The sequence below is a fragment of the Pelophylax lessonae genome, assembly GCF_965119305.1.
Source record: "Pelophylax lessonae genome assembly, chromosome: 13".
Lineage (NCBI taxonomy): Eukaryota > Metazoa > Chordata > Amphibia > Anura > Ranidae > Pelophylax > Pelophylax lessonae.
In genome coordinates this window covers 43,643,313-43,666,165 of record NC_138780.1, presented here as the reverse complement: position 1 = coordinate 43,666,165, position 22,853 = coordinate 43,643,313, and the positions used below count along the sequence as shown (strand labels likewise).

The window sequence follows — 22,853 nt, the reverse complement described above, 5'->3', positions numbered from 1 at the left end:
CCCTACTAGGGGACAGACAGTAATAAAAACCTTACAGGTGCTCTAATCCTCAACTCTATTGAAACCTAAAAAAAGTTTTATCTTTAGTTATACTTCAATTTTCACAGAGAAATAAATGTCTTATGAAATTTTGAATTCCTACCCAGAAAGAAGAGATAAATGAAGTTGGGTTTTTACCCTTTGATTGATAGAAAACTGAACAGGGTGGGTGCAATGTACGTTAAAAGTGGGTGTGAATTAATGTGTGAATAAACCAGTAGGCTTTAGGATACTTTTACACTGCTTTGTATCCAAAACGTTTTAGAAATGCATATGCATTTTTGCAGTATTTGTCCTGTATTGTGGTAAAGTTAATGTAACGTATGATGTGTTTTTGCAATGATTGTGTTGTGTTTTCCCCCATATCACTCCCCACTATTCTTATGTGATTTCCAGTGTGACTATGCAGTGCTACTTGCTCTCACGTTTAATGCGACTTTAAAAGTTCTCAAGCCTGGGTTCACTAATTACATGATAAGGGAAATCCTGTTATATTCAATAATGCCCTTTTGATCATCTCAGCAGAGTGCGATTTTGGAATAGGTTTCTGGTGGACTTCAGTACAAATTTAGCCCCATAGCCTTCTATGTTATCTCACAAAAGTCACATAAGCAAAAATAATAAGCATGGATCAGTGTATTTTTTAACCTTCACCTCTCCTCCCTGGTCATCCTTCATCCATTGATTTTGATACAGCTGCGATTTTGTAGCCTTCCCTAAATCCTTCCTTTGACCCTTAGAATAAAACCCGTTGGGCGATCTATGTACATTGCAGGGATTGTAACAAACTTTGTGACAGATTCCTACCTTTTGTTATTCTGAAGAAATTGATGTTTGTCTGTGTCCATGTGCTCAGTGAATGTCGATGGAAGTAATTGTATAGTTATCAATCAGCTGCTGCACTTGCAGGGCTCTAATAAAGAAAGTAACAGGGCCTGCGTCTCTTTAGACGTGATTTCCCTTTGGAAGTATACAAGACAGGAAACAACCCAAGGGAGAGGCAATGGCGACATTGCAGAGCTTTTCTAATACCACATCTGTATAATATCAATGCTGTTTAGGCATCATTTGCCTGAAGTCTGGCACACAGGTCACACAAGTTTACTTCCAACATTCTGAGTCTTCCAACTCCAGGAGAGGCTGGACCTGGAGGGGTAGGCAGCTGGGGGGGGGGGGGGGGATTTACTTGAAGCAAACAAAGTACTTACCAACTGCAATCAAAACGTGGCCTGGATCATGACCAAAAAAATGAAGAACACTTCAGTTGGGGGAAGGCCTGTCTTATTTAGCTAGGAAGAGGTGGTCCTGTAGGCTCCAGAGGAGGTATTAACCCGTTGTGTGCTGACTTGAGGATAGGGGAGGAAAATGCTTGTACATGATATATTGATGGGTTTCACAAGACAACACTCACTCACTTCCTCAGGAGAAATTAGACACACATATATCTGAAAACAGAGACCAGGTCGTTAAAGAGAAGAAAAAGAAAACACTTGTTTTAGGGGGAATTTCCAAAGATTATTTTACAGTTCAAACAAAATGTTCAAAATCAATTCATACTGGCTTGAGATTCCAAAAGTAAAGTTAATAGCATGACCCCAACAAGCGTAAAACAGGGAGGCAGGAGAAAAGATGGCAACTCTTCCACACAAAGGGAGTTGTGAGAAGGGGGATAAAAACAAGGCCAATCACTAAAGGATCCCAAATGCCTCATGGGAATTGGGTGACAGTCTCCAAAAACTGGGAAAACAAAAAGAGATTAAAAAAAATGGTAACATGGACCAGAAGGGTTCTAAAAAGAGACCTCTTTAGTGAATACCAGGGGGGTGGGTGTGACAAGGGTGATAGTGATGGAAGATAGGAGCCCTCAGATGATGAAAGGACCTCCTTAGAACACCTGGAGGATGGATGTGACGATAGTTAAGGCGATAACAGGCATCAGCCGCAAATTCTCTCAAAAGTCCGCGAACCGGGACTTTAATGGGAGGCGAACTTTAAAAACCTTTAGGTCATATTTGCAGCCACAAAAGACGTACTAGCTGTGCACAAATAGTCCCAGCACATGGACTATCTCATAACAGAAGTATTGCAATTGAAAAAGTTGCCCTAAATTTTTATTTTTACAGCAAAATAATTTTTTTTTCTCATAAATCAGCCAGAACTGAGAGCAGCCGGTAAATACATGTATAATACATATAGGGTCCATTCACACAATTGTAAAATGGGTCCGCATCCATTCCACAATTTGGCAGAACCTTTACAGACCCATTGATTTTCAATTCCAGTCTGAAAAATTAGGCATTCACTAGATACAGAAGCACTGTAAGTGTCGGCCAGTATTGGCCCCAAAAATTAGCCCACATGGGTTTACCTGACAACTAAGAACGTAGTATTCTGTTGCTGAAGGTACATTAGGCATTCACAGGATACAGAAGTAAGTGTCGGCCAGTATTGGCCCCAAACATTAGCCCACATGGGTTTACCTGACAGCTAAGAACGTAGTATTCTGTGGCTGAAGGTACATTAGGCATTCACAGGATACAAAAGTGTCGGCCAGTATAGGCCCCAAAAATTAGCTCACATGGGTTGAACTGACAGCAAAGAACATAATATTTGATGGCTGGAGGTACAGTAGGCGTTCACAGGATACAGAAGTAAGTGTCGGCCTGTATAGGCCCCAAAAATTAGCCCACATGGGTTTAACTGACAGCAAAGAATGTAGTGTACTTGACGGCTGGAAGTACAGTAGGCATTCACAGTATACAGAAGTAAGTGTCGGCCTGTATAGGCTCGAAAAATTAGCTCACATGGGTTTAACTGACAGCAAAGAACTTAGTATTTGATGGCTAGAGGTACATTAGCCATTCACACAGTATACAGAAGTAAGTGTCAGCCTGTATAGGCCCCAAAAATTAGCCCACATGGGTTGAACTGACAGCAAAGAACGTAGTATTTGATGGCTTGAGGTACAGTAGGCATTCACAGTATACAAAAGTAAGTGTCGGCCTGTATAGGCTCCAAAAATTAGCTCACATGGGTTGAACTGACAGCAAAGAACATAGTATTTGATGGCTGGAGGTACAGTAGGCGTTCACAGGATACTGAAGTGTCGGCCTATATAGGCCCCAAAAATGAGCTCACATGGGTTGAACTGACAGCAAAGAACGTAGTATTTGATGGCTAGAGGTACATTAGGCATTCACACATTATACAGAAGTTTCGGCCTGTATAGGCTGCAAAAATTAGCTCACATGGGCTGAACTGACAGCAAAGAACGTAATATTTGATGGCTAGAGGTACATTAGGCGTTCACAGGATACAGAAGCAAGTGTCAGCCTGTATAGGCCACAAAAATTACCCCACATGAGTTTAACTGACAGCAAAGAACATAGTGTATTTGATGGCTGGAGGTACAGTAGGAATTCAAAGTATACAGAAGTAAGTGTCGGCCTGTATAGGCCCCAAAAATTAGCCCACATGGGTTTAACTGACAGCAAAGAACGTAGTATTTGATGGCTGGAGGTACATTAGGCATTCACACAGTATACATAAGTAAGTGTCGGCCTGCATAGGCCTCAAAAATTAGCCCACATGGGTTTAACTGACAGCAAAGAACATGGTGTATTTGATGGCTGGAGGTACAGTAGGCGTTCACAGAATACAGAAGTGTCGGCCTGTATAGGCCCTAAAAATTAGCCCACATGGGTTTAACTGACAGCAAAGAACGTAGTATTTGGTGTCTGGGGGGTACATTAGGCATTCACAGAAAAAATAATTGTCGGCCATGAAAGACCCCAAAAATTTGCCATTCAATGGACATGAAATGCCTTTTATGCCGCTGTATGTAGCGAAGCCAAGGACCAGGAATTGCTGTGGGTGGATGGCGGTCTGGCAGATATTTGTGGCCTGGCATGAGTAATTTCAATGAACTATGGTCTACTGGTCACATGTGTTGAATTCCTCAGGGATCCATGCCTCATTCATTTTTATAAATGTGAGGTAATCTACACTGTCATAAGCTAGGCGAGTGCGCTTATAGGTCACGATCCCCCCCTGCTGCGCTGAACGTCCTTTCGGACAGGACACTGGACGGGGGGCAAGCCAACATTTCCATTGCAAATTGTGCAAGCTCTGGCCAGAGGTCAAGCCTGCCCACCCAGTAGTCCAGGGGTTCATCATTCCTCAGAGCGTACACATCGGCCTTTAACCCGATGTAGTCAGACACCTGTCGGTCTAGGCGTTTCCCTGATGCTGGATCCGGACTCCTGCTGTTGATTTGTCTCAGATGAAGTAGCACCCTCTAGGAATTCATCCAACATTGCGACTTCCTCATCTTCCTGCTCCTGCTCCTCGACGGCTTGATCAATGACACGATGCAATGCACGCTCCAGAAAGAAGGCGTAAGGTATGATGTCACTTATGGCGCCCTGGCCATGACTGACCAGTTTGGTGATCTCATCGAATGGCCGCAGAAGTCTGCATGCGTCACGTATTAGCAGCCACTGGGGAGGTGAAAAAAACCCAAGCTCCCCAGAACCTGTCCTGCCGCCGAGTTCGAACAAGTAGTTGTTAACTGCACGTTTCTGCTGGAGCAGCCTATCGAGCATATGCAACGTTTAGTTGCATCGCGTCGGGCAGTCACAAATAAGACGCCTGAGGGGCAGGTTGTGTCGCCGATGAATGTCAGCAAGGCGAGCCATGGCTGTGTAAGATCTTCGGAAATGGCCCGAGATTTTCCTGGCCTACTGCAAGACATCCTGGACCCCATTGTATTTGCCAACGAATCACTGCACCACCAAGTTCAGGACGTGTGCCAAGCATGGCACGTGTGTTATTTTGCCCTGTTTCAGCGCACTCCGCAGATTGGCACCAAAGCAGACAAAATATTACAAACACAACAGGGCATATAAAAATCGCATGCAATTGACAGACCATGTACCAGACCACATTGAAGACGCTCAGATGCATATGGTGATCATAGAACCGGAAAAAGGACCCTACGCGTTTCGGGCATTAATTTAGCCCTTCCTCAGGGGTCAACCAGAGTTCCAGAAAAGCACCTATTATGCCTGCAAATATTGAAAACCTTTTAGTAGGTTGTACATTGAGTATACATACATATGCAGAAGTCATAGTACTTATATTATGGTGCGTGCTTTATGATCAAGAACCTACCCTTAGCGTCTAAACAAGGGATTGGACTGGTCTGTCACTTAAAAACGGTAGGTCATACCGTGTGGAGGAATGCCCAAATTCCAAAGAGCCTGTTAAGGGCAAAAATTGTAGGAAGAAAAGAAGAGTATAGTAGCTGCCCAGGAGGACCACCAGGGCACCACGATGATCGGGATAATTGGCTCAGCAGAAACCACTCCAAAAGAGAGGTCCACTCATATAATGTAGAAGATTGTAGATGAACCTAATTCGGATGAAGAAATATAGGGGAGAAGGGAGGGGGAGGAAAGAAAATAGGGGGATGAAAAACATGTGTCAAAATAGTGCTATTAGCATTAGAATAATCGTGTTTATATTATGACATAAAAATATTGTTTACCTGTTAGGTTAGAAGTGAGTATAATGACAGAGAGTCATATATAGTAAGGCAGGAATGGTAATTCCATATTGGGAGTATCACAGCGTATAGTTATCTGTAGGGGTGAAGGGATATAAGTTGAATAGGGAAAGCTCATTTTCAGGTAAATTAGATTATAATGCACCTATCCATAGAGATGGAAGTTGGGCATGAAATATGAGAGCGAAGGGGGAGATAAAGAGAACCTGAACCCCAAACTCCAAAATGGGTGTATCAAGAGAAAGAGGGTGAATTGTCTGAAAGGTGATCCAAATGGAGTGCAGTATGATAAAAGTAAAAATTAGCAGACACCTTGAGCAAGAAGTGAGGACTGTGATCATGGTAGACTATATACCGATATACTGTATAGGGTATATTATATATGCTTCGAGTGATACATCCTATAGCATTGTGATTTAATCACATAGAGTATCAGTTTTTGCTAGAATTGCAGATATAAATCATATATATCTATAAAATAAGTCAATTATTACAGTATATGGATATAGAGTATAATGTTTAAAACATTGCATGCCAGTATAAAGTGCAAGTGTTAAGAGAAGACACGTAATAATGTATAGTACAATACAGGTATAGAAGACGGTTAGGTCTGGATGGACTTCCGTAAAGCTAGTGTGTCATAAAATGAAAGGTAAGGACAAGATAATAGGGGGTCCCAGATGTATATCCCGGAAAGAGACAAGCAGAGACGGGTACAAAGAGAGTATCATCACCGAAAGGTTCCCCCCCATGAACAAGCCAGGGGGACATTACCTGTATATAATGGTCCTGGAGCTTGGCATCCTCTGTGTATGGATGTCAAGTCAGACTGAATAAGAACAGATGCCAGACGCCGGCGCCTGCGCACTGGGGCCGTGTCACGGGACCAGTGTCGTCAAGGAGCCAATCCGATAACCCGCTCGAGGAGCGCGGGCTCCGCCCATCCCGGAAGGAGAGGCCGGGTCCGCGCTCCACGGGCGCCGACGTGGGAAACCAGCCACAGCGGAAGGAAGCCGGTATTAGAGGGGAGCCGCACAAAGCAGCGCCCCCTACCCGCGCCGGGGGGAAACCTGCAGCCAACACAAGGCAGCATAAGCAACAGAACAAGCCAAGAAAAGTGAATGGGAGAAAAAGAAGGACAAGAGGAAGGAAGAGGAAAAAGGGGAAAGGAGAAAAGAGGAAAAAGAGAAGGGGAAAGGGGAAGAAAAGAGGGGGAAGTAAGAGCAAGACAAGATGGTATAGGGCAAAAAGAGGGAGAGGGAAGTTCGTAGGTAGGAATATAAGGTATATATCGCCCAATCTACACCGACATGGTGTCAAGAGAATATATGGCCAAAAAAGGGGGGGGGGAAAGGAGAGGAACCCCCCCATGTATAAATCAGTAGTATATTTAAATGAGATCAAACCCAAAAAAGGAGAGTGCCCACCATAGTGGACTGATACAGATCTATCACATGCATACAATGTACAATGCAGTATGTTACACAGATTTCTGGCAGTGCATGCATATCACATGCATACAATGTGCAATGCAATATGTTACATAGATTTCTGGCAGTATAAACATTGATATTTAATATCATATTACAGTATATACAGTGTGCATATCAATATAATTCAATCAGTCTCCTGCACATATCATATGTACTCAATCTCCATAAAGCATGTGTTATAGGATTGGTATACCTCTATGTATGAAATACGCAAGATATTATAATTATGCCCAGAAGATAATTACTGTTTGCCAATGTCCTTGCTGAAAGGTCTCCAAGTGATGTCAGAAAGCATATCTATAAGAGGATATATCTAGGGGACCAGTTTTCGTATAATTTTCAAATACAAAAGTCAGATATAGAGCAAGGGGACGTCATCTCCCCTCTCAATTCCACTTTCAAAATACAGTGTAACTGTAATGTTCTGGTACCTCTGGTACCCTTGTTCCCTATTCCTCTCTTACTAAATTGCGTCCCATCTTGTTATCCAAAAGACGCATACACCTTTAAGACCGGATGACATCATTGCCGAGCGCCGCTATGAGCGGCTATTTCAATCGCCGGCTTTCTCTCACTCATTGCTCGTTCAAACCACATGTTCACCGCACCTTCTCCTGTGAAGTCGAAACTGCTGACATTTCCCTTTGCTGAACCTCGCTGCTGATCCGTATCTCGCTACGGGATCACCTCTCTCTAAGGACACTGTTACTACTAACCTATCTAAGTGATAAGTACCCCACAGGGGATTCTTACTAACCAATCTCCTACTGTCATCTACTGCAATTACCAGGACTATCTGTATCTATCTATTTACTGTCATCTACTGCAATTACCAGGACTATCTGTATCTATCTATCTACTATCATCGGCATAGACAGTTAGCTCTTGGGACTACCTTCAACTATCTTTGCACTAGGTTACTCTGTCTAAGTATACTACATCTGTGTCCTCTCACCATCTGCACTATACTTGACATCAGAACCTATCTGCTTACCATCACCTGCAACTCTCCTAATACTACTCTTAGTGTTCACCATACAATTGCCTGTCTCTCATCTATACATTCTCATATATTCTATCCCTCCATTAAACATCTGATTGAGTATATGTATATTGCATAACAGGCTGTGCACGGTGATGAAGTCCTGAGAGTTGGATATGTTGTTCAACAGAATCTCTACAAGGCTACTGAGTGTAATAATTCTGCAGCTGTAAATCCATCCACTAACAAAAACGCATGAACGTTACAGATTGAACGAGCCTTTAAAAAAAAATATGGATTCAGCAGAATTACCCACTCATGTACTACAATTAAAACAGCAAGTAGATGCATTGATCCTTGCGCTCACAGAGGTACAAAACGAAAATCAGACCTTGAGACAGCAGGTTGGCCGTCTCACACAGCTTTCTGCTGCTCAGCCCCGTGAGCCTAAGATAAACCCTCCTCTAGTGTTTTCTGGTGATCGGAGCAAATTTCGTGAATTTAAAAACGCATGTCGTTTGCTTTTTTTGTTAAAACCTCTAACCTACACCACTGACCAAATTAAGGTTGGTACCGTCATCTCCTATTTAACGGGTGAACCCCGGGCCTGGGCAGACGCTCTCTTTGAAAAGGATGATCCACTCCTTAATTCTTACCCTTTATTTCTAGCACAACTCGCTAGTTTATATGAAGACCCCAATAAGCAGAGTACCGCTGATACCCAATTACGGGCCTTAAAACAAGGAAGGAGTCCTGTTGAAGATTTCGTGGCAAATTTTAAAAGATGGTCCCCTGATTCAGGGTGGAACGACACATCTTTGAGAACGCAGTTTAGACTCGGCCTATCTGAGGCCGTTAAAGACGAGCTCGCCCGAGCGGATTTACCTGGCACTCTAGAGGGACTGATACAGACCAGTATCAATATTGACAGACGACTACGAGAAAGAAAGGCTGAGAAGATGGGCTCACCATTTTCCAGTCCTTCTCAGATGTTGCCTGCTGACCCTACTCCTATGGAAGTAGGAATGATACGCCCACCTCTGACCCTTTCTGAACGTGCCAGGAGGAAAACCGAACATCTTTGCATGTACTGCGCATCCCCGAATCATTTGATAAGTGGCTGTCCCCTTGTCCGCAGGAAAGAGGGTGAGTGTTCAAATGTCTTGCTAGGGGGACTCACAACTTCCTTTTCTAATCCTTATCTTTTTGTTCATTTAACATTGCAGTGGGACCAAACTAGGATCACCACCAAGGCTATGATCGACACAGGATCTTGTGGAAACTACATTGACATTTGTTTTGTCTCCCTTAATAAAATACCTATTGTTTCTAAACCCAAACCTGTCTCCGTTAGTTTTATTAACGGTACCCCTTTATCCTCTGGTCCTATCACCAGTCAGACACAGGCACTCCTTGTAACTGCTGACGAGTCTCAGGTGGAGACCACCACCTTTGATGTATTAACTTCACCACATTTTCCAATCATTTTGGGACTTCCCTGGTTACACATACATCAACCAATCATCGATTGGAAAACAAGAACGCTAACCTTCTCTTCTCACTATTGTGAAACGACGTGTAATCTCCCCACATATGATAAGATACTGTCTGTAGTGCCGGATGACATTATACCCAAGTGTTATCAGGATTTATCGGAGGTTTTCCTTGAGAAAAACGCGCAAATGCTACCTCCCCATAGGGACTATGATTGTTGTATCGATCTACTCCCTAATAGCAAGTTGCCTTTCGGACATGTCTATCCTCTCTCGCAGGATGAACTCTCTCATCTTAAGGAGTATCTGGATGAGAACTTGACAAAAGGATTCATCCGACCTTCTACTTCCTCCACTGCTGCTGGACTCTTCTTTGTCCGTAATAAGGATTCTAGCCTTAGGCCTATCATTGATTTCAGACAATTAAATGCCATTACAATAAAGGATCGTTATCCTTTACCTCTTATTCCTGAACTTATCGAACAGGTGCGTGGAGCTTCTTTCTTTTCAAAATTGGACCTAAAAGGGGCATACAATTTAATTCGAATCCGTAAAGGGGATGAATGGAAGACGGCATTCAGAACCAGATACGGACTGTTTGAGTACCTTGTAATGCCATTTGGGCTATGTAATGCTCCCGCAGCCTTCCAACGGTTTATAAATGAGATATTCAGAGACTTGCTTGATTTTTGTGTCGTAGTATATTTGGACGATATACTTATCTATTCTCATTCCTTACCTGAGCACATAAAACATGTGAGACTTGTGTTGTCAAGGCTACTTGCACATAACTTATACGTTAAATCAAAAAAATGTTTGTTTCATAAAGAGGAAGTACTATTCCTAGGATATATTATATCTAAAAATGGAATCAAAATGGACATGAGCAAAATATCCTGCATTCTGGATTGGCCTGTGCCAACCACTCGCAAAGCATTACAAAGGTTCCTAGGATTCTCTAACTACTATAGGAAATTCATTAAGAACTTCTCTGCGATTGTGAAACCTCTCACACAACTCACAAGCACGAAGAAACCTTTTAATTGGTCAACAGAAGCAAATGGAGCATTCTGTCTGCTGAAATCAAGCTTTACTACTGCCCCCATACTATGCCATCCAGACCCATCCCTTCAATACATCTTGGAGGTAGATGCGTCAAATATGGCAGTAGGAGCAGTTCTCTCACAACGACCAACAAACACCTCACCTCTTCACCCAGTTGCTTTCTTCTCAAAATCATTAAGCAGCCCCGAGGTGAACTACCCAGTAGGTGAGAAGGAGTTACTAGCCATAAAACTGGCGTTAGAGAATTGGCGACATCTACTCGAGGGCACTCAATTGCCAATCCTGATATATACTGATCACAAAAACCTTCAATACCTTCAGACTAATAGAACTCTTTCCCACCGACAGGTACGGTGGTCGTTATTCTTTCTGAGATTTAATTTTTTAGTGACTTACACGCCCGCAGACAAAAATAAAAAAGCGGATGCACTTTCACGACTAACCGAGAAGGATTGTACCGAGGTTCCCTCAGTTCCTATAATACCACTTGAACGTATTATCGGTGTCAATCGCTCCCTGAAGGAAGAGATTTTGCACAGCATAGGACTGGACTCACCTCCACCACAACTAACTACTGACGCAGAAGGCTTCCTCTACTACAACGATAAATTATACATACCCCCTACTATGCGAACCAAGATCTTGGAATTGTCGCATGATGTACCTATGGCAGGACATATGGGTATGACTAAAACTTTCAATCTACTTACTAGGCAGTTTTGGTGGCCAGACATGAAGACAACTGTAAAAAAGTTCGTTTCATCTTGTGATATCTGTGCAAGGTCTAAAATTGACAACACGAAACCATCGGGGTTACTTTGTAGTTTACCGATACCCCAGGTTCCGTGGGAAGTGGTATCCTTAGACTTCATAGTGGAACTACCACCTTCCAAAGGATTCAACACCATCTTGGTGTCAGTGGACCATCTGACCAAGATGGCACATTTCACTCCTATCCGAAAACTACCTTCATCCAAACAAACAGCGGAATTGCTTGTGAAACATGTCTTTAAGTTACATGGTATTCCAAAAACACTGCTGTCTGACCGTGGTTCACAATTCATCTCAAAGTTTTGGCTAGCTCTATGTCAGATACTACGAATAGAGCGTAAACTTACCTCTCCCTACCACCCTCAGACCAATGGACAGACAGAGAGAGTTAACCAGTGCATTGAACAGTATCTGCGTTGCTATACTTCGTATCTACAGGATGATTGGGCAGATCTCCTCCCGCTAGCGGAATTCGCCTATAACAACGCGACTCATAGCACTACTAAACAAAGTCCATTTTACCTAAATTATGGGTTTCATCCCACACTCCTTCCTCCACGTATCTTGCCATCAAGTAATCCAGTGGCATCTGATTATCTTGCCCAGATAAAGGATTCTCTGGGATTACTCAACAATACCATATCCCATGCTCATAGCCAACAAAAGAAATACTACGACCTCCGTAGGAAACCCTCTCCCCAATATGCCATTGGGGATCTTGTTTGGCTTTCTACAAAAAATCTGAGATTGAAAATCCCTAGTAAAAAACTTGGACCTCTATTTCTGGGACCTTTCCCAATAGAGAAGCTTATTGGAAAAGCTGCAGTACAACTCACATTACCAACGGACCTCAAGATACATCCCATCTTCCATGTGTCGCTACTGAAGCCCCATGTTCCTAACCAAGGAATAAGGCCTACTATCTCACCTCCACCTCCTGTACAAGTGGAAGGTGGAGAAGAATTTGAGATAAAAGAAATTTTGGATTCCCGTTTCCATAGAAGAAGACTCCAGTATCTTGTACGATGGAAAAACTATGGGCCCCAAGATGACACCTGGCTGGATACCTCCGATATACATGCCCCTAGACTGATTCGCAATTTCCACTCGAAATATCCAGAAAAAACAGTTCTAGAGGCCTTCCGGAGCCGGCCTTAAGGGGGGGGGGGGTACTGTGATGTTCTGGTACCTCTGGTACCCTTGTTCCCTATTTCTCTCTTACTAAATTGCGTCCCATCTTGTTATCCAAAAGACGCATACACCTTTAAGACCGGATGACATCATTGCCGAGCGCCGCTATGAGCGGCTATTTCAATCGCCGGCTTTCTCTCACTCATTGCTCGTTCAAACCACATGTTCACCGCACCTTCTCCTGTGAAGTCGGAGCTGCTGACATTTCCCTTTGCTGAACTGAAGCCGGAACCTCGCTGCTGATCCGTATCTCGCTACGGGATCACCTCTCTCTAAAGACACTGTTACTACTAACCTATCTAAGTGATAAGTACCCCACAGGGGATTCTTACTAACCAATCTCCTACTGTCATCTACTGCAATTACCAAGACTATCTGTATCTATCTATTTACTGTCATCTACTGCAATTACCAGGACTATCTGTATCTATCTATCTACTATCATCTGCATAGACAGTTAGCTCTTGGGACTACCTTCAACTATCTTTGCACTAGGTTACTCTGTCTAAGTATACTCCATCTGTGTCCTCTCACCATCTGCACTATACTTGACATCAGAACCTATCTGCTTACCATCACCTGCAACTCTCCTAATACTACTCTTAGTGTTCACCATACAATTGCCTGTCTCTCATCTATACATTCTCATATATTCTATCCCTCCATTAAACATCTGATTGAGTATATGTATATTGCATAACAGGTGGTGCACGGTGATGAAGTCCTGAGAGTTGGATATGTTGTTCAACAGAATCTCTACAAGGCTACTGAGTGTAATAATTCTGCAGCTGTAAATCCATCCACTAACAAAAACGCATGAACGTTACAGTAACATGATGTGTGTCACTAGTTCAGGGACAATAACTGAGAAGTTCTTAGTGACAACAGCTAATAGTTCTCAGAGACATTGTATCTGAGGTGTATAGATTTTAGATGTTAAAACAACTCAAAGCTATGTATATGCATTAGGTGGTTCCCAGGAAACTTATATCCAAGATATATGCATTCTAGATGTTAAAACACCTGGAGAATCCAGATCGTCAAACCATGTATTTTGCCTAGCTTATACATAGAATAGAACCTATAAAAGAGGCTATGGGCCATATTTATTATTCATTTGAAGGATAGCAGAATAAGTAGAGGATCTATTGTTCCCAGCCTCCTGAGGAGAAGCCCTCTAGAAAGGGCTTGAAGCTTACTATATCGTTTACACCCGGAGCTATGGTGGCGTTAAGTTCCAGGATCCAGCGTGTTTCTCTCTGTAGAAGGGTCTTATTCCAGTCCCCTCCACGGGGACTGGGGTGGACCCTATCCAGAGCTAGAAACTTTGGTGTCGGGGGAATGCCTGAGTGTATATTGCGAACATACCTGCCAAGGAGAAAATCAGGATAACGTTTCTGCATGCTGACTACATGTCGGTATATACGCTTATGAAATGGTTTTTGGTTTTTCCTACGTAGTAGGACCCGCAGGGGCAGGATAACAAGTACACCACCCCAGCTGTCCTACAGTTTACAAAGTGGTGTGGCTTAAACACTTTGCCATTGGGAAGGCGTATGTTTTTTTCTTTGTTAATATACTGACAGTGATTACATCCCCTGCATGTAAAGGTCCCAAATCTTTTACAGGGGTCATTGCGGTATTTGCCAACAAATTGGCTGCGTGTAAGGTAATCCCTTAAAGCTTTTGTTCTTCGATATGTGATAGCTGTTTTTTTTGTGATTTGAGGACTGATGTTAGGGTCAAAACTCAATAGATGCCAATATTTATTAATAGCTTTGTATATTTGTTGGTGTTGTTCCGAATATTGAATTATAATGCGGGGGAGATGAGCATCATCCCTTCAGCTCTGACTTTTTTGTTATCAAACAGCAATTCTTGTCTTGTATAGGAGTTTGCTCTGTTGAAAGCATTTTTAAGACACGTTTTTGAGTATCCCCTTTTACGTAAACGTATCCTTAGATTATTGGCTTCAATTTTAAACTGGGTATCGTTGGAGCAATTTCTCTGTATACGAAGATATTGACTGAAGGGTATAGATCGAATCAGTGGTGCTGGGTGGGAGCTGGAGGCATGTAAGATAGTGTTCGCGGATGTTGGTTTGCGGTAGAGTGTAGTTTGCAAATTACCTAATGTAATTGTAGGATATTTTGCTCATGTCCATTTTGATTCCATTTTTAGATATAATATATCCTAGGAATAGTACTTCCTCTTTATGAAACAAACATTTTTTTGATTTAACGTATAAGTTATGTGCAAGTAGCCTTGACAACACAAGTCTCTCTGGAAGGTTCGCATACACTGACAGACAGTTATCGGACGTTGAAGATTGTGAGTCGGTGTCGTGAGTCCATGTTATATCTCTTGATCTCCTGCCTCTAAAAAAACATCTGAATCCTCATTTTCTGACCCTATCTCTGCCTGAGCTGCAGTAGTATTTTGACGTTTAGCTTGTTTAGGGGGCAAGGTGGTCTGGTCCGATGTGTTAGATATATTTCGATTTTGGCGCGTATTATATGCACCTGTTGCCAAAGGAAGTGCACGGCTTCCCTCGGCCTCCCTCTGCCATGTGTTTTTTTGAAGAAGGATTTTTCATGTTCCTATTAGGAGAGGTACGTTTATTTTTATTTTTTTTTTAAATAAATTTTTATTGAAGAAATAGTATACATGAACAATAACAAAATGCAGAGGAAATTAAACTGTGCACATGTATGTCCAACATAGTACAAGTCAAAAGAGAAAAGGATCATACAGATGACTCAATAATATAGACATGCACAAACCATTATAAAAATATAAACTGGAAACATATGAAGTGAATTCTTCTAAGATTTGGGTCATAGAAGGGATTAGTATACAGTATATGGTAGACGGACCCTCACCCCAATTGGGCACAAACTGTGATGGTGCCGTCCCCATCTGACAAAAACCTCCTAACATAGGTGTCGCCACTACCTATGTATGACTCCCTCCTGTGAGTCCTATAGGATGTTAATTATGAGCATCCATAATGATAGAAGAACAAACCAAAAGAAACAAATGTGGGATGTGGTAACAGTGGAGAAGAATAATGGGAGGGGGGGAGGGGAAAGAAGGGGGGCTGCCTCCAGAGCACTACAACATACGAAAAGGGATATTGCATGAAAGTCATGTATCAAGAAACAAAAATAAGTTTATTTTTTACATCACGTCAGGGGGATGAGCAATCCATGATTGCCACTGTTTTTGGAATGTGGCCACTTTCCTATTTTTGAAAGCGAGCATCCTTTCCATTTCAAACTGAATGGCTACTCTGTGTTTGATAGCTGACAGGAGTGGAGGGTCCTTAGTCCTCCACTTGGCTGCTATCGCGATTCCCGTGGCAAACAGAATATGAGCCATCACCCTCCGAGGACCAGGGGAAAAGGAATCCAGACCTATTCCCAGCAATGCTAAGGCTGGGGAAATTGCACAGGGCAGTCCTAGCAGCTGAGAAGCCCAAGCAAAAACTTCCTTCCAGAGTGGTTGGACCACCGGGCAGCTCCAGAAGACATGTAAGATGTTTCCTGGGTTTTGGCATTCTCTCCAGCAGAGGGGAGAACATTTCTTGTCCATAGCGTGAAGCCTGGCAGGTGTCATATAATATCTGTGAAAGAGTTTCAGGGAGTTATCCCAGTGGTCCACACACGCCGAAGATGAACGACTGATCTGTAATGCTTTCAACCACTGAACCTCAGAGAAGGACTGGCCTAGCTCATCCTCCCACTTGAGGATAGTGGGGGACTTGCGAAGTGGAGGGTGATATTTGCAAAACTTATAACACAATGAGATACCTTTAATATTAGAGGGGGACTTTGCGATCATAAATTCCCAAAGCTTCACCGGTATTGGGGGAATCTTCGATTTGTGAGCTTTATTGTAAGCCGTAATTTGGAGTTTAGTCAGCGCGTCCATGGAGGAGCAGGTTAGGGGCAAGTGAGCGGAGAAATGGAAGCCTCGATTTCTCCAGTGCAAGGTCGATACTTCCGGAAGTAGTAAATCATACGTTGCTAGTGGAGTATCAAGGGTTACACATTCCTCATCTCTAAAGTCCTGCGTAAGGAGGTGAGACCACGTTTGCAGGGTAGCTTGAATGGTGGGGTAAGGAGGAATCTTTAGCTTATGAAGTAAGGTGGCTGCAAATATTAAGGCATGTAGATTTTGACCCGGGGAGATTCGTCTCTCTATCTGATTCCATAGATTATCTTCCTGGTGCACAAACCAATAGCGGGCCTGTGTCAAGACTGCAGCACGGTAGTAAGCCTGCGCATCAGGAAGACCCACTCCCCCCAAATTATGGGGTTTATATAGAGTGGATAGTGCTATTCTAGGAGGTCTCCCATCCCAGATAAATTTTCTCAATTGAGAAGCCAGTTTGTTGAAGAACAATTGGGGGATAGGGATGGGGAGCGTCCTAAAAAAGTGCAGTATCTTCGGAAGCACTTGCATTTTATACGCTGCAATTCTGCCTAGCCAGGAAAGGTGGACCTTCCTGATTTGGGAGAATTCCTCTTCAACACGATCCAATAGTGGCAACATATTACATTCATATAGCTTCGCAACCGATGAGGTGAGTTGGATGCCCAGGTAAGTTATCAAGGGTGCCTCCCAGTTACATGGAAACATCTTTGTAAGGGTGGTGAGGTCAGCAGACGGGATAGAGATCGGAAGGGCACAGCATTTAGCAGTGTTAACCTTATAATACGATATTTGACCGCACGATTGGATAATAGATTGAAGTTTGCGCAACGACTCAGTCGGCTTAGTCAGGGTCAGAATTATATCGTCGGCAAAGAGTCCTAATTTGTGTTCAGTCTGGCCAATTGTTATACCTTTAATACAAACATTGAATCTAATAGCCTCTGCAAGAGGTTCTATTGCTAAGGAAAAGATGATTGGGGAGAGGGGACACCCCTGACGCGTGCCATTGGTCAGGTCGAATGTGTCCGATAGGATGCCATCTGTGAGGACTCTCGCCGAGGGCTTAGTGTAGAGGGCCATAACAGCTGAGTGTATAAATCCTTGAAGCCCAAACTTAGCGAGAGTCCTGGACAGGTAGCCCCAATGGACCCTATCAAAGGCCTTTTCAGCATCTAATGCCAAAAAGACCGTTGGAGTGGAATGTTCCTCAGTATACGATAAAAGGTCAATCATGCGACGGGTGCCTTCCGTCGCCTGCCTGCCCTTCATGAATCCCACTTGGTCCAATCCCAGCAGATAGGGTGTGCATAACAGGAGTCTATTAGCTATTACCTTTGCATATATTTTCAGGTCTACATTCAAAAGCGATATGGGCCTAAATTTAAGGGGGGTGTCCGTCGTTTTTCCTGGTTTAGGTATAGTCACAATTGTAGCCTGGAGCATTTCATGCGGGAGATTGCCAGTCACCGGGGCCGAGTTGAAAAGGGGGACTAGATGGGGAACAATTACTGAGGCCATCAATTTGTAATATTCTGCTGAAAATCCGTCCGGTCCCGGAGATTTGTGTAGTGGGAGGGAGTCGATAACTTTATGAATTTCGTCCTGGGTGATGGGTCTATTCAAGATTTCCAGTGAGGCGTCATCTATTGAGGGCAGAAAGAGTGAGGACAGAAATTTGTCAATGTCTTGGTCAGAAGGGGCGTACATGTCTGGGTCATCCTTAAGGTTATACAAGGAACTATAATAATCTCTAAATACGTTGGCTACATCCTTTGGGTTTTTGAACACTTTGCCCGTATTATGGTGTTTAATCAGGGGGATATTAGATTTAAGACGCTTCTTCCTAAGCTGAGAGGCCAGAAGTTTACTTGCTTTATTGCTTTGAGAGTACCAAGTCAATTTTAACCTCTTAAAAAAAATGTCATGGTCACGTAACAGGGTAGCCCGCAGGTCGTTCCTTAAGTTTGTGAGGTCGGTCACAACGTCGGGGGAAGTAGCTCCCTCAGCTTTGTGGATTCTCTCCAATTCTGCAATTTTAGATTGTAAATCTGTAATGTGTGCTGTTCTTTTCTTCCTATCTCTAGCCGTCTGCTGAATTAAGAGACCCCTAGCCACCGCCTTGTGGGCACACCAGACCACCTCAGGGGCTGTTGTACCATTAGCGTTAATAAGAAAGTATTCATCAATCTTAGCCTTAACTTCTGCACTGTACTCCGGGTGGGCCAACACAAAGGTATCATTGCGCCAGATGGGAGCATGGCGTCTGTTAGAACCATCCATTATATCCATAGTGATAGGGGCATGGTCCGACCATGTGATAGAATGGATGTCTGCTCTGACAACCTGCTGTAAAAGGTACTTATCTGTCAAAAATAGATCTATTCTAGAATAGCTACCATGAACAGCTGAGAAAAATGAATAGTCTCTCTCAGTGGTTCGCAGACACCTCCACGGATCGTACAATTCCTCCTCTACACAAAGAGGGCCTAAAATTGGTCTGCGTCTACGCCCCACTGATAAGCAATCCAAATCCGCATTCATAATTACATTAAAATCCCCGCAAAACAACAGACGCCCTTTAGCTTGTTTTTTAGCCCACAAGAAAGTTTTGCGTAGAAATTTCAGTGGATGCCGATTGGGTGCGTAAATGTTCACAATAGTATATAATGTGTCGTTAATTTCAACCATCAGCAGGAGAGCCCTGCCATGGAGAGCTTCCGCTCTATGTAACAATTTAAATGACAATGTATCCTTAAAAGCCACAAGTACTCCATTCTTCTTGCCAGAGTCATTAGCCGAAAAGACGTGAGGGAATTTAGGGTGAGAGCATAAAGGGGCTTTAGTACCTGCAAAGTGTGTTTCTTGTATGCAGAGAACGTCACAGTGTTGCTGTAATGCTGTTTTCCAGAGGCTTCTTCTTTTGTAAGGGCTGTTGAGACCCCTGACATTGAGGGACATCACTCTAACGACCATTGCTGCGGGAGACAAAGCGAGTATAGCTCCTGGTGGCAGAAGGGAAAAGAAGGGTAGGGAAGAAAAAAGAACATTGGCGCCGACGCAGCCCATCCAAGTCCAGGTAGACATGGAGAGTGTCCGGAATTCACACGGGAAACATAGAACCTGGAGTAGTGCAAAATAATCATAAAAAAAGAAAGAAGTAGTTAGGCAAAACAAAAGAGTTCCAACAAGGGTGCGGGCAATCCCGCACACAGACATAGGGGGAAACCAAGTCATATGAACCGCACAACGGGTTCGCTGTTATCCGATCGGCTTGTGGATTTAAAAGATCGGTGATGCCTGGATGGTATGTAGCAGGTTCAAGTAGTTGCTGTCTGGGAGGTGGATGCGTGACGTGGGTGTCCCTGGGGTGGAACTGCATTCCTGTCTTCATCCTGAGGGAGATATCCCCACTTCCGGAGGAGTTCCAGACCCTTGGCTAGGGATGAGATAGTGTGGGACATGTTGTTAACTGTAACGGTGATTTTGGCAGGAAAACCCCACTTGTACAGGATTTTGTGATTCCTGAGTATCTTGGTTATAGGAACCAAATTGTGTCTGGCTGAGAGGGTGGCCTGAGATAGGTCAGTGAACAGAGAGATACCGGCGTACGGGTCTGGGAGAGCAGGATGCTGCCTGGAGAAGCGCATTAATTGGTCCTTTACATGAAAAAAATGTATGCGGGCAATCACATCCCTAGGGACTGCATCAGGGAAATGAGATGGCTTCGGTAACCTGTGAGCCCTATCAATGAGAAGGTCTGCAGGGCTAAACCTGGGTAGAGCAGCTTGCATAAGTTGTTGCAGGAAGGGGGTGAGCTCCGCTGGCTTCACTGATTCTGGGATCCCCCGGAATTTAATGTTATTTCTGCGTGCTCTATCCTCCAGATCAGTTACCTTCAGTTTAAGATTCTTGAGCTCGTCTTCCAATTCAAAGTGGGCATCCACTAAGTCATTATGTGCTCCAGTGAATTCACACAGCTTATTCTCTGTATAGTTCACCCTGTCTCCCAAAGAAGCTATTTCTCTCTTAGAAGCCCTCATGAAAGCTACCATGTCTTGCTGTAGAGCCCCCCTCAGTGTCCTCATCATGTCCTTCATTGCCGTATCTGTAATAGCCTGTCCAGTGGTGGGATAAGCATCAAGTTGCTGGCCATATGAAACGGTCTGCTCCATATCCTCCCCCTCCTCCATATCAGGGCCATCCTGCTCCCTGTCCTCACTATCTCCTGTCAGCCGTCTCCGCTGCTTGAGAGGGCTTGTAAAGGGAGAGAAAGGGTGTGCAGTAGGGTCTGTTAAGGACTCACCAGTTTCCAGGGTTGCCGTATTGGAGTGGCTGGGTCCTCCCCTGCTCAAGGCGGGAGTGCCGGACCTCGCGCCGGCGCCATTTTGGCTGAGGCGGCCCGATGCAGGGCCCGAAGAATTCAGTCAGTTTTTTGGGCTTGTCACGCTGTTTTCGCTTCCCGGTTGAGGCCATAACGGTTCCAGGCACCTTTAACGGGGTAACCGACCGGATGGAGAAGCTGGTTGATCGCTTAGGAAGGCTTAATCAGTCCCGTTGTAGCAGAGCGGTGTGATCAGGCGTCCATCCGCTCCGGCTGCCGGCTCCGCCCCAGGTACGTTTATTTTTGATGGATTTTCTGGGGATGTCCTGTTTGAAAGAGGAAGAGGAGACAGATGAGTTTAAGGATGAGTTGGATCCATATTGGTTCCTTGATGGTCTTAGACCTCTTTGAGTTTGATATATTGGATGATGTGACCATTTGTACGCTGCATGGTCACGAAAGGCCATCCTATCCCTGCAAATCTTCCGTTCTTTTTTGATGATATTTTCACTGATGATTTTATCTAGTTGTATATTGGATTCTAGATTTTTGTACCTAGGAGATTCCTGAAATGGTGTTAATTTTTCATATAGTTTATCTATTTTGGACTCCAGTAGTTTAATACGTTTATGATATTCCTCTATCAACAGCGACATCATGTTTTTAGAACAAATTTGTAGGTTGGATTCCCATCGTTTTTTAAAAGCGTCATCCAGATCTTCCATGGTTTGGAATTTCTGTTTGTTTTGATTCAAATAAAAATTTAATATTTTACTACAATATACAGTGTCTAGTGGCATTCACAGTCCCATACTAATGGGGATTCTCTTTGTATAGTATATTCTAAAGCAACGCTTATATAAACACTCCTATCGCATGCCTTAAAATGAAGTAATTTAAGTGGAATTACTTTTACCTAAGTAAGATTTGTTATTTAGCAAGAATATAAACCCAACATATGGTAGACAAACGATTTCTAAATATATATGTAAATGCCTTACATAATATAATGACATAATTATGGCTAATATCTTCTCACACATAATAATGCATCTTAAAAAATATAGTCTAAATGAACCTATTATTCATCTTTAGAATACAGACAATTAAGGAGACATCACCCTTTTAACATAGCGTCAGGCTGACTGAGTCTTATCTAAAAGAACGTCAGTTTTCCACTTATTTATGACAAAAGAAATACAAAAACCTCTGTTGAAATTCTACTCTCTCTTGTAAGAGACATTTTGTTTAACAAGTACATATGAACTTTCTTTCACCTTCAAACAAGATGGAAACTATGCTGTTCACAATCTATATGAGACTGAATATACATGGCTTTTTAAATCCACTTTTTTTAATCCCCAATAATCCCGACAGAGGAGAGGGAGGATGGAGGAGGAGGAGAAGGCCTGCTTGCAATCCGTGGCGGTACAACTAAATCTACTCGGGTGCCATGGGTTACATGCTTAACGGCCGTCAGAAGGTTCACCCAGTGGGCAGTAAAAGTGATATACCTTCCCTGCCCGTGTTTGCTAGACCATGTGTCTGTGGTCAGATGTATCTTGGCACCAGCACTGTGTGCCAGAGATATATTCACTTGCCGCTGAACATGGCCATACAGCTCTGGAATGCCCTTCTGCAAGAAATATTTCCTGCCTGGGACCTTCCATTGTGGTGTTCCAATGGCCACAAATTTCTGAAAGGCCTCCGAGTCCACCAGTTGATATGACAGTAGTTGGCGGGCTATCAGTTCCCACAAGCCAGCAGTCAAACTTTGGGCAAGAGGGTTATCTGGCATCACCATTTTTTTCCGCTCCAACATTTGGACCACAGAAGCCTGCCTTTTTCCAGAATAACGTGACGACTGCATCATGGAAGATGGAGTGGAGGGCAAATGTGAGGAGAAGGAGAAGGGGCTGTGTGGTGAGAGCCTGGAGTGTGGCTTTGTGGGTTCTGACGGTGTTGCTCCCACTGGGCTCGGTGATGGGAGTTC

The 22,853-nt window shown here is 43.5% G+C and overlaps 1 protein-coding gene across 2 annotated transcripts in view; it reads left to right on the top strand.

The window, feature by feature from the left end:
* LOC309569625 (NACHT, LRR and PYD domains-containing protein 3-like) overlaps positions 1-22,853 on the top strand; it is a 540,899-nt gene that overhangs the window by 140,502 nt on the left and 377,544 nt on the right. The gene's annotated exons all lie outside the window — the stretch shown is intronic.